This window comes from Pipistrellus hanaki, assembly GCF_964339955.1.
Source record: "Pipistrellus hanaki genome assembly, chromosome: 2".
Lineage (NCBI taxonomy): Eukaryota > Metazoa > Chordata > Mammalia > Chiroptera > Vespertilionidae > Pipistrellus > Pipistrellus hanaki.
Genome location: NC_140504.1, coordinates 102,804,503 through 102,817,539, shown reverse-complemented (window position 1 = coordinate 102,817,539; position 13,037 = coordinate 102,804,503).

The window sequence follows — 13,037 nt, the reverse complement described above, 5'->3', positions numbered from 1 at the left end:
AGTTCATAACAGTGTGTAGGAAGTTGTTTGATAAACTGGGCAAAGCTTATACTTGGACCAGAAGGCAGAATATAGGAAACTACATGAAAACATGGATAATTCAGAGAAAATGACTGTAAACAGATGAGAACTTGTTTAGAACAGCTGAAAGAGATTCTCCAAGTCAGTTCTTAGTGTAAAAAAGGTAGCTAAGATCTGGGAAATCCTTAATTCGAGTTAAGATCACATGAAACACTGTATGAATCCTATATTCTTTCTTAAAGGAGACTAGAGAGGTAAATGTGTGTTATACAAGGCAGAATCCCATTCAAATAGAGAAAGAAACACGTTCGGCAGCTTTGGAAAGCCTTACACTTCACTGAAATGTAGTTCTACACTGTATAACAAAGTTGAGAGACAATGTTCCCGAGCTGCCTCAGTTCATAACAGTGTGTAGGATGTTGTTTGATAAACTGGGCAAAGCTTATACTTGGACCAGAAGGCAGAATATAGGAAACTACATGAAAACATGAATAATTCAGTGAAAATTACTGTAAACAGATGTGAACTTGTTTAGAACAGCTGAAAGAGATTCTCCAAGTCAGTTCTTAGAGTAGAAAAGGTAGCTGAGATCCGGGAAATCCTTAATTCGAGTTAAGATCACATGAAACACTGTATGAATCCTATATTCTTTACTTAAAGGAGACTAGAGAGGTAAATGTGTGTTATATAAGGCAGAATCCCATTCAAATAGAGAAAGAAACACGTTCGGCAGTTTTAGAAAGCCTTACACTTCACTGAAATGTAGTACTACACTCAATAACACAGTTGAGAGACAATGTTCCTGAGCTGCCTCAGTTCATAACAGTGTGTAGGAAGTTGTTTGACAAACTGGGCAAAGCTTATACTTGGACCAGAAGGCAGAATATAGGAAACTACATGAAAACATGAATAATTCAGTGAAAATGACTGTAAACAGATGTGAACTTGCTTAGAACAGCTGAAATAGATTCTCCAAGTCAGTTCTTAGTGTAAAAAAGGTAGCTAAGGTCTGGGAAATCCTTAATTCGAGTTAAGATCACATGAAACACTGTATGAATCCTATATTCTTTACTTAAAGGAGACTAGAGAGGTAAATGTGTGTTATATAAGGCAGAATCCCATTCAAATAGAGAAAGAAACACGTTCGGCAGTTTTAGAAAGCCTTACACTTCACTGAAATGTAGTACTACACTCAATAACACAGTTGAGAGACAATGTTCCTGAGCTGCCTCAGTTCATAACAGTGTGTAGGAAGTTGTTTGATAAACTGGGCAAAGCTTATACTTGGACCAGAAGGCAGAATATAGGAAACTACATGAAAACATGAATAATTCAGTGAAAATGACTGTAAACAGATGTGAACTTGCTTAGAACAGCTGAAATAGATTCTCCAAGTCAGTTCTTAGTGTAAAAAAGGTAGCTAAGGTCTGGGAAATCCTTAATTCGAGTTAAGATCACATGAAACACTGTATGAATCCTATATTCTTTACTTAAAGGAGACTAGAGAGGTAAATGTGTGTTATATAAGGCAGAATCCCATTCAAATAGAGAAAGAAACACGTTCGGCAGTTTTAGAAAGCCTTACACTTCACTGAAATGTAGTACTACACTCTATAACACAGTTGAGAGACAATGTTCCTGAGCTGTCTCAGTTCATAACAGTGTGTAGGATGTTGTTTGATAAACTGGGCAAAGCTTATACTTGGACCAGAAGGCAGAATATAGGAAACTACATGAAAACATGAATAATTCAGTGAAAATGACTGTTAACAGATGTGAACTTGTTTAGAACAGCTGAAAGAGATTCTCCAAGACAGTTCTTAGAGTAGAAAAGGTAGCTGAGATCCGGGAAATCCTTAATTCGAGTTAAGATCACATGAAACACTGTATGAATCCTATATTCTTTACTTAAAGGAGACTAGAGTGGTAAATGTGTGTTATACAAGGCAGAATACCATTGAAATAGAGAAAGAAACACGTTCGGCAGCTTTGGAAAGCCTTACACTTCACTGAAATGTAGTACTACACTCTATAACACAGTTGAGAGACAATGTTCACGAGCTGCCTCAGTTCATAGCAGTGTGTAGGAAGTTGTTTGATTAAACTGGGCAAAGCTCATACTTGGACCAGAAGGCAGAATATAGGAAACTACATGAAAACATAAATAATTCAGAGAAAATGACTGTAAACAGATGAGAACTTGTTTAGAAGAGCTGAAAGAGATTCTCCAAGTCAGTTCTCAGTGTAAAAAAGGTAGCTAAGATCTGGGAAATCCTTAATTCGAGTTAAGATCACATGAAACACTGTATGAATCCTATATTCTTTACTTAAAGGAGAATAGAGAGGTAAATGTGTTATACAAGGCAGAATCCCATTCAAATAGAGAAAGAAACACGTTCGGCAGCTTTGGAAAGCCTTACACTTCACTGAAATGTAGTACTACACTCTATAACACAGTTGAGAGACAATGTTCCCGAGCTGCCTCAGTTCATAGCATTGTGTAGGAAGTTGTTTGATAAACTGGACAAAGCTTATACTTGGACCAGAAGGCAGAATATAGGAAACTACATGAAAACATGAATAATTCAGTGAAAATAACTGTAAACAGATGTGAACTTGCTTAGAACAGCTGAATGAGATTCTCCAAGTCAGTTCTTAGTGAAAAAAGGTAGCTAAGATCTGGGAAATCCTTAATTCGAGTTAAGATCACATGAAACACTGTATGAATCCTATATTCTTTACTTAAAGGAGACTAGAGAGGTAAATGTGTGTTATACAAGGCAGAATCCAATTCAAATAGAGAAAGAAACATGTTCGGCAGCTTTGGAAAGCCTTACACTTCACTGAAATGTAGTACTACACTCTATAACACAGTTGAGAGACAATGTTCCCGAGCTGCCTCAGTTCATTACAGTGTGTAGGAAGTTGTTTGATAAACTGGGCAAAGCTTATACTTGGACCAGAAGGCAGAATATAGGAAACTACATGAAAACATGAATAATTCAGTGAAAATGACTGTAAACAGATGTGAACTTGTTTAGAACAGCTGAAAGAGATTCTCCAAGTCAGTTCTTAGCGTAGAAAAGGTAGCTGAGATCCGGGAAATCCTTAATTCCAGTTAAGATCACATGAAACACTGTATGAATCCTATATTCTTTACTTAAAGGAGACTAGAGTGGTAAATGTGTGTTATACAAGGCAGAGTACCATTGAAATAGAGAAAGAAACACGTTCGGCAGCTTTGGAAAGCCTTACACTTCACTGAAATGTAGTACTACACTCTATAACACAGTTGAGAGACAATGTTCCCGAGCTGCTTCAGTTCATAGCAGTGTGTAGGAAGTTGTTTGATTAAACTGGGCAAAGCTCATACTTGGACCAGAATGCAGAATATAGGAAACTACATGAAAACATAAATAATTCAGAGAAAATGACTCTAAACAGATGAGAACTTGTTTAGAACAGCTGAAAGATATTCTCCAAGTCAGTTCTTAGTGTAAAAAAGGTAGCTAAGATCTGGGAAATCCTTAATTCGAGTTAAGATCACATGAAACACTGTATGAATCCTATATTCTTTACTTAAAGGAGACTAGAGAGGTAAATGTGTTATACAAGGCAGAATCCCATTCAAATAGAGAAAGAAACACCTTCGGCAGCTTTGGAAAGCCTTACACTTCACTGAAATGTAGTACTACACTCTATAACACAGTTGAGAGACAATGTTCCCGAGCTGCCTCAGTTCATAACAGTGTGTAGGAAGTTGTTTGATAAACTGGGCAAAGCTTATACTTGGACCAGAAGGCAGAATATAGGAAACTACATGAAAACATGAATAATTCAGTGAAAATGACTGTAAACAGATGTGAACTTGTTTAGAACAGCTGAAAGAGATTCTCCAAGTCAGTTCTTAGAGTAGAAAAGTTAGCTGAGATCCGGGAAATCCTTAATTCGAGTTAAGATCACATGAAACACTGTATGAATCCTATATTCTTTACTTAAAGGAGACTAGAGTGGTAAATGTGTGTTATACAAGGCAGAATACCATTGAAATAGAGAAAGAAACACGTTCGGCAGCTTTGGAAAGCCTTACACTTCACTGAAATGTAGTACTACACTCTGTAACACAGTTGAGAGACAATGTTCCCGAGCTGCCTCAGTTCATAGCAGTGTGTAGGAAGTTGTTTGATTAAACTGGGCAAAGCTCATACTTGGACCAGAAGGCAGAATATAGGAAACTACATGAAAACATAAATAATTCAGAGAAAATGACTGTAAACAGATGAGAACTTGTTTAGAACAGCTGAAAGATATTCTCCAAGTCAGTTCTTAGTGTAAAAAAGGTAGCTAAGATCTGGGAAATCCTTAATTCGTGTTAAGATCACGTGAAACACTGTATGAACCCTATATTCTTTACTTAAAGGAGACTAGAGAGGTAAATGTGTGTTATACAAGGCAGAATCCCATTCAAATAGAGAAAGAAACACGTTCGGCAGCTTTGTAAAGCCTTACACTTCACTGAAATGTAGTACTACACTCTATAACACAGTTGAGAGACAATGTTCCCGTGCTGCCTCAGTTCATAACAGTGTGTAGGAAGTTGTTTGATAAACTGGGCAAAGCTTATACTTGGACCAGAAGGCAGAATATAGGAAACTACATGAAAACATGGATAATTCAGAGAAAATAACTGTAAACAGATGAGAACTTGTTTAGAACAGCTGAAAGAGATTCTCCAAGTCAGTTCTTAGTGTAAAAAAGGTAGCTAAGATCTGGGAAATCCTTAATTCGAGTTAAGATCACATGAAACACTGTATGAATCCTATATTCTTTCTTAAAGGAGACTAGAGAGGTAAATGTGTGTTATACAAGGCAGAATCCCATTCAAATAGAGAAAGAAACACGTTCGGCAGCTTTGGAAAGCCTTACACTTCACTGAAATGTAGTACTACACTCTATAACAAAGTTGAGAGACAATGTTCCCGAGCTGCCTCAGTTCATAACAGTGTGTAGGAAGTTGTTTGATAAACTGGGCAAAGCTTATACTTGGACCAGAAGGCAGAATATAGGAAACTACATGAAAACATGAATAATTCAGTGAAAATTACTGTAAACAGATGTGAACTTGTTTAGAACAGCTGAAAGAGATTCTCCAAGTCAGTTCTTAGAGTAGAAAAGGTAGCTGAGATCCGGGAAATCCTTAATTCGAGTTAAGATCACACGAAACACTGTATGAATCCTATATTCTTTACTTAAAGTAGACTAGAGAGGTAAATGTGTGTTATATAAGGCAGAATCCCATTCAAATAGAGAAAGAAACACGTTCGGCAGTTTTAGAAAGCCTTACACTTCACTGAAATGTAGTACTACACTCAATAACACAGTTGAGAGACAATGTTCCTGAGCTGCCTCAGTTCATAACAGTGTGTAGGAAGTTGTTTGATAAACTGGGCAAAGCTTATACTTGGACCAGAAGGCAGAATATAGGAAACTACATGAAAACATGAATAATTCAGTGAAAATGACTGTAAACAGATGTGAACTTGCTTAGAACAGCTGAATGAGATTCTCCAAGTCAGTTCTTAGTGTAAAAAAGGTAGCTAAGATCTGGGAAATCCTTAATTCGAGTTAAGATCACATGAAACACTGTATGAATCCTATATTCTTTACTTAAAGGAGACTAGAGAGGTAAATGTGTGTTATACAAGGCAGAATCCAATTCAAATAGAGAAAGAAACATGTTCGGCAGCTTTGGAAAGCCTTACACTTCACTGAAATGTAGTACTACACTCTATAACACAGTTGAGAGACAATGTTCCCGAGCTGCCTCAGTTCATTACAGTGTGTAGGAAGTTGTTTGATAAACTGGGCAAAGCTTATACTTGGACCAGAAGGCAGAATATAGGAAACTACATGAAAACATGAATAATTCAGTGAAAATGACTGTAAACAGATGTGAACTTGTTTAGAACAGCTGAAAGAGATTCTCCAAGTCAGTTCTTAGCGTAGAAAAGGTAGCTGAGATCCGGGAAATCCTTAATTCCAGTTAAGATCACATGAAACACTGTATGAATCCTATATTCTTTACTTAAAGGAGACTAGAGTGGTAAATGTGTGTTATACAAGGCAGAGTACCATTGAAATAGAGAAAGAAACACGTTCGGCAGCTTTGGAAAGCCTTACACTTCACTGAAATGTAGTACTACACTCTATAACACAGTTGAGAGACAATGTTCCCGAGCTGCTTCAGTTCATAGCAGTGTGTAGGAAGTTGTTTGATTAAACTGGGCAAAGCTCATACTTGGACCAGAATGCAGAATATAGGAAACTACATGAAAACATAAATAATTCAGAGAAAATGACTCTAAACAGATGAGAACTTGTTTAGAACAGCTGAAAGATATTCTCCAAGTCAGTTCTTAGTGTAAAAAAGGTAGCTAAGATCTGGGAAATCCTTAATTCGAGTTAAGATCACATGAAACACTGTATGAATCCTATATTCTTTACTTAAAGGAGACTAGAGAGGTAAATGTGTTATACAAGGCAGAATCCCATTCAAATAGAGAAAGAAACACCTTCGGCAGCTTTGGAAAGCCTTACACTTCACTGAAATGTAGTACTACACTCTATAACACAGTTGAGAGACAATGTTCCCGAGCTGCCTCAGTTCATAACAGTGTGTAGGAAGTTGTTTGATAAACTGGGCAAAGCTTATACTTGGACCAGAAGGCAGAATATAGGAAACTACATGAAAACATGAATAATTCAGTGAAAATGACTGTAAACAGATGTGAACTTGTTTAGAACAGCTGAAAGAGATTCTCCAAGTCAGTTCTTAGAGTAGAAAAGTTAGCTGAGATCCGGGAAATCCTTAATTCGAGTTAAGATCACATGAAACACTGTATGAATCCTATATTCTTTACTTAAAGGAGACTAGAGTGGTAAATGTGTGTTATACAAGGCAGAATACCATTGAAATAGAGAAAGAAACACGTTCGGCAGCTTTGGAAAGCCTTACACTTCACTGAAATGTAGTACTACACTCTGTAACACAGTTGAGAGACAATGTTCCCGAGCTGCCTCAGTTCATAGCAGTGTGTAGGAAGTTGTTTGATTAAACTGGGCAAAGCTCATACTTGGACCAGAAGGCAGAATATAGGAAACTACATGAAAACATAAATAATTCAGAGAAAATGACTGTAAACAGATGAGAACTTGTTTAGAACAGCTGAAAGATATTCTCCAAGTCAGTTCTTAGTGTAAAAAAGGTAGCTAAGATCTGGGAAATCCTTAATTCGTGTTAAGATCACGTGAAACACTGTATGAACCCTATATTCTTTACTTAAAGGAGACTAGAGAGGTAAATGTGTGTTATACAAGGCAGAATCCCATTCAAATAGAGAAAGAAACACGTTCGGCAGCTTTGTAAAGCCTTACACTTCACTGAAATGTAGTACTACACTCTATAACACAGTTGAGAGACAATGTTCCCGTGCTGCCTCAGTTCATAACAGTGTGTAGGAAGTTGTTTGATAAACTGGGCAAAGCTTATACTTGGACCAGAAGGCAGAATATAGGAAACTACATGAAAACATGGATAATTCAGAGAAAATAACTGTAAACAGATGAGAACTTGTTTAGAACAGCTGAAAGAGATTCTCCAAGTCAGTTCTTAGTGTAAAAAAGGTAGCTAAGATCTGGGAAATCCTTAATTCGAGTTAAGATCACATGAAACACTGTATGAATCCTATATTCTTTCTTAAAGGAGACTAGAGAGGTAAATGTGTGTTATACAAGGCAGAATCCCATTCAAATAGAGAAAGAAACACGTTCGGCAGCTTTGGAAAGCCTTACACTTCACTGAAATGTAGTACTACACTCTATAACAAAGTTGAGAGACAATGTTCCCGAGCTGCCTCAGTTCATAACAGTGTGTAGGAAGTTGTTTGATAAACTGGGCAAAGCTTATACTTGGACCAGAAGGCAGAATATAGGAAACTACATGAAAACATGAATAATTCAGTGAAAATTACTGTAAACAGATGTGAACTTGTTTAGAACAGCTGAAAGAGATTCTCCAAGTCAGTTCTTAGAGTAGAAAAGGTAGCTGAGATCCGGGAAATCCTTAATTCGAGTTAAGATCACACGAAACACTGTATGAATCCTATATTCTTTACTTAAAGTAGACTAGAGAGGTAAATGTGTGTTATATAAGGCAGAATCCCATTCAAATAGAGAAAGAAACACGTTCGGCAGTTTTAGAAAGCCTTACACTTCACTGAAATGTAGTACTACACTCAATAACACAGTTGAGAGACAATGTTCCTGAGCTGCCTCAGTTCATAACAGTGTGTAGGAAGTTGTTTGATAAACTGGGCAAAGCTTATACTTGGACCAGAAGGCAGAATATAGGAAACTACATGAAAACATGAATAATTCAGTGAAAATGACTGTAAACAGATGTGAACTTGCTTAGAACAGCTGAATGAGATTCTCCAAGTCAGTTCTTAGTGTAAAAAAGGTAGCTAAGATCTGGGAAATCCTTAATTCGAGTTAAGATCACATGAAACACTGTATGAATCCTATATTCTTTACTTAAAGGAGACTAGAGAGGTAAATGTGTGTTATACAAGGCAGAATCCAATTCAAATAGAGAAAGAAACATGTTCGGCAGCTTTGGAAAGCCTTACACTTCACTGAAATGTAGTACTACACTCTATAACACAGTTGAGAGACAATGTTCCCGAGCTGCCTCAGTTCATTACAGTGTGTAGGAAGTTGTTTGATAAACTGGGCAAAGCTTATACTTGGACCAGAAGGCAGAATATAGGAAACTACATGAAAACATGAATAATTCAGTGAAAATGACTGTAAACAGATGTGAACTTGTTTAGAACAGCTGAAAGAGATTCTCCAAGTCAGTTCTTAGCGTAGAAAATGTAGCTGAGATCCGGGAAATCCTTAATTCCAGTTAAGATCACATGAAACACTGTATGAATCCTATATTCTTTACTTAAAGGAGACTAGAGTGGTAAATGTGTGTTATACAAGGCAGAGTACCATTGAAATAGAGAAAGAAACACGTTCGGCAGCTTTGGAAAGCCTTACACTTCACTGAAATGTAGCACTACACTCTATAACACAGTTGAGAGACAATGTTCCCGAGCTGCTTCAGTTCATAGCAGTGAGTAGGAAGTTGTTTGATTAAACTGGGCAAAGCTCATACTTGGACCAGAAGGCAGAATATAGGAAACTACATGAAAACATAAATAATTCAGTGAAAATGACTGTAAACAGATGTGAACTTGCTTAGAACAGCTGAAATAGATTCTCCAAGTCAGTTCTTAGTGTAAAAAAGGTAGCTAAGGTCTGGGAAATCCTTAATTCGAGTTAAGATCACATGAAACACTGTATGAATCCTATATTCTTTACTTAAAGGAGACTAGAGAGGTAAATGTGTGTTATATAAGGCAGAATCCCATTCAAATAGAGAAAGAAACACGTTCGGCAGTTTTAGAAAGCCTTACACTTCACTGAAATGTAGTACTACACTCTATAACACAGTTGAGAGACAATGTTCCTGAGCTGTCTCAGTTCATAACAGTGTGTAGGATGTTGTTTGATAAACTGGGCAAAGCTTATACTTGGACCAGAAGGCAGAATATAGGAAACTACATGAAAACATGAATAATTCAGTGAAAATGACTGTTAACAGATGTGAACTTGTTTAGAACAGCTGAAAGAGATTCTCCAAGACAGTTCTTAGAGTAGAAAAGGTAGCTGAGATCCGGGAAATCCTTAATTCGAGTTAAGATCACATGAAACACTGTATGAATCCTATATTCTTTACTTAAAGGAGACTAGAGTGGTAAATGTGTGTTATACAAGGCAGAATACCATTGAAATAGAGAAAGAAACACGTTCGGCAGCTTTGGAAAGCCTTACACTTCACTGAAATGTAGTACTACACTCTATAACACAGTTGAGAGACAATGTTCACGAGCTGCCTCAGTTCATAGCAGTGTGTAGGAAGTTGTTTGATTAAACTGGGCAAAGCTCATACTTGGACCAGAAGGCAGAATATAGGAAACTACATGAAAACATAAATAATTCAGAGAAAATGACTGTAAACAGATGAGAACTTGTTTAGAAGAGCTGAAAGAGATTCTCCAAGTCAGTTCTCAGTGTAAAAAAGGTAGCTAAGATCTGGGAAATCCTTAATTCGAGTTAAGATCACATGAAACACTGTATGAATCCTATATTCTTTACTTAAAGGAGAATAGAGAGGTAAATGTGTTATACAAGGCAGAATCCCATTCAAATAGAGAAAGAAACACGTTCGGCAGCTTTGGAAAGCCTTACACTTCACTGAAATGTAGTACTACACTCTATAACACAGTTGAGAGACAATGTTCCCGAGCTGCCTCAGTTCATAGCATTGTGTAGGAAGTTGTTTGATAAACTGGACAAAGCTTATACTTGGACCAGAAGGCAGAATATAGGAAACTACATGAAAACATGAATAATTCAGTGAAAATAACTGTAAACAGATGTGAACTTGCTTAGAACAGCTGAATGAGATTCTCCAAGTCAGTTCTTAGTGAAAAAAGGTAGCTAAGATCTGGGAAATCCTTAATTCGAGTTAAGATCACATGAAACACTGTATGAATCCTATATTCTTTACTTAAAGGAGACTAGAGAGGTAAATGTGTGTTATACAAGGCAGAATCCAATTCAAATAGAGAAAGAAACATGTTCGGCAGCTTTGGAAAGCCTTACACTTCACTGAAATGTAGTACTACACTCTATAACACAGTTGAGAGACAATGTTCCCGAGCTGCCTCAGTTCATTACAGTGTGTAGGAAGTTGTTTGATAAACTGGGCAAAGCTTATACTTGGACCAGAAGGCAGAATATAGGAAACTACATGAAAACATGAATAATTCAGTGAAAATGACTGTAAACAGATGTGAACTTGTTTAGAACAGCTGAAAGAGATTCTCCAAGTCAGTTCTTAGCGTAGAAAAGGTAGCTGAGATCCGGGAAATCCTTAATTCCAGTTAAGATCACATGAAACACTGTATGAATCCTATATTCTTTACTTAAAGGAGACTAGAGTGGTAAATGTGTGTTATACAAGGCAGAGTACCATTGAAATAGAGAAAGAAACACGTTCGGCAGCTTTGGAAAGCCTTACACTTCACTGAAATGTAGTACTACACTCTATAACACAGTTGAGAGACAATGTTCCCGAGCTGCTTCAGTTCATAGCAGTGTGTAGGAAGTTGTTTGATTAAACTGGGCAAAGCTCATACTTGGACCAGAATGCAGAATATAGGAAACTACATGAAAACATAAATAATTCAGAGAAAATGACTCTAAACAGATGAGAACTTGTTTAGAACAGCTGAAAGATATTCTCCAAGTCAGTTCTTAGTGTAAAAAAGGTAGCTAAGATCTGGGAAATCCTTAATTCGAGTTAAGATCACATGAAACACTGTATGAATCCTATATTCTTTACTTAAAGGAGACTAGAGAGGTAAATGTGTTATACAAGGCAGAATCCCATTCAAATAGAGAAAGAAACACCTTCGGCAGCTTTGGAAAGCCTTACACTTCACTGAAATGTAGTACTACACTCTATAACACAGTTGAGAGACAATGTTCCCGAGCTGCCTCAGTTCATAACAGTGTGTAGGAAGTTGTTTGATAAACTGGGCAAAGCTTATACTTGGACCAGAAGGCAGAATATAGGAAACTACATGAAAACATGAATAATTCAGTGAAAATGACTGTAAACAGATGTGAACTTGTTTAGAACAGCTGAAAGAGATTCTCCAAGTCAGTTCTTAGAGTAGAAAAGTTAGCTGAGATCCGGGAAATCCTTAATTCGAGTTAAGATCACATGAAACACTGTATGAATCCTATATTCTTTACTTAAAGGAGACTAGAGTGGTAAATGTGTGTTATACAAGGCAGAATACCATTGAAATAGAGAAAGAAACACGTTCGGCAGCTTTGGAAAGCCTTACACTTCACTGAAATGTAGTACTACACTCTGTAACACAGTTGAGAGACAATGTTCCCGAGCTGCCTCAGTTCATAGCAGTGTGTAGGAAGTTGTTTGATTAAACTGGGCAAAGCTCATACTTGGACCAGAAGGCAGAATATAGGAAACTACATGAAAACATAAATAATTCAGAGAAAATGACTGTAAACAGATGAGAACTTGTTTAGAACAGCTGAAAGATATTCTCCAAGTCAGTTCTTAGTGTAAAAAAGGTAGCTAAGATCTGGGAAATCCTTAATTCGTGTTAAGATCACGTGAAACACTGTATGAACCCTATATTCTTTACTTAAAGGAGACTAGAGAGGTAAATGTGTGTTATACAAGGCAGAATCCCATTCAAATAGAGAAAGAAACACGTTCGGCAGCTTTGTAAAGCCTTACACTTCACTGAAATGTAGTACTACACTCTATAACACAGTTGAGAGACAATGTTCCCGTGCTGCCTCAGTTCATAACAGTGTGTAGGAAGTTGTTTGATAAACTGGGCAAAGCTTATACTTGGACCAGAAGGCAGAATATAGGAAACTACATGAAAACATGGATAATTCAGAGAAAATAACTGTAAACAGATGAGAACTTGTTTAGAACAGCTGAAAGAGATTCTCCAAGTCAGTTCTTAGTGTAAAAAAGGTAGCTAAGATCTGGGAAATCCTTAATTCGAGTTAAGATCACATGAAACACTGTATGAATCCTATATTCTTTCTTAAAGGAGACTAGAGAGGTAAATGTGTGTTATACAAGGCAGAATCCCATTCAAATAGAGAAAGAAACACGTTCGGCAGCTTTGGAAAGCCTTACACTTCACTGAAATGTAGTACTACACTCTATAACAAAGTTGAGAGACAATGTTCCCGAGCTGCCTCAGTTCATAACAGTGTGTAGGAAGTTGTTTGATAAACTGGGCAAAGCTTATACTTGGACCAGAAGGCAGAATATAGGAAACTACATG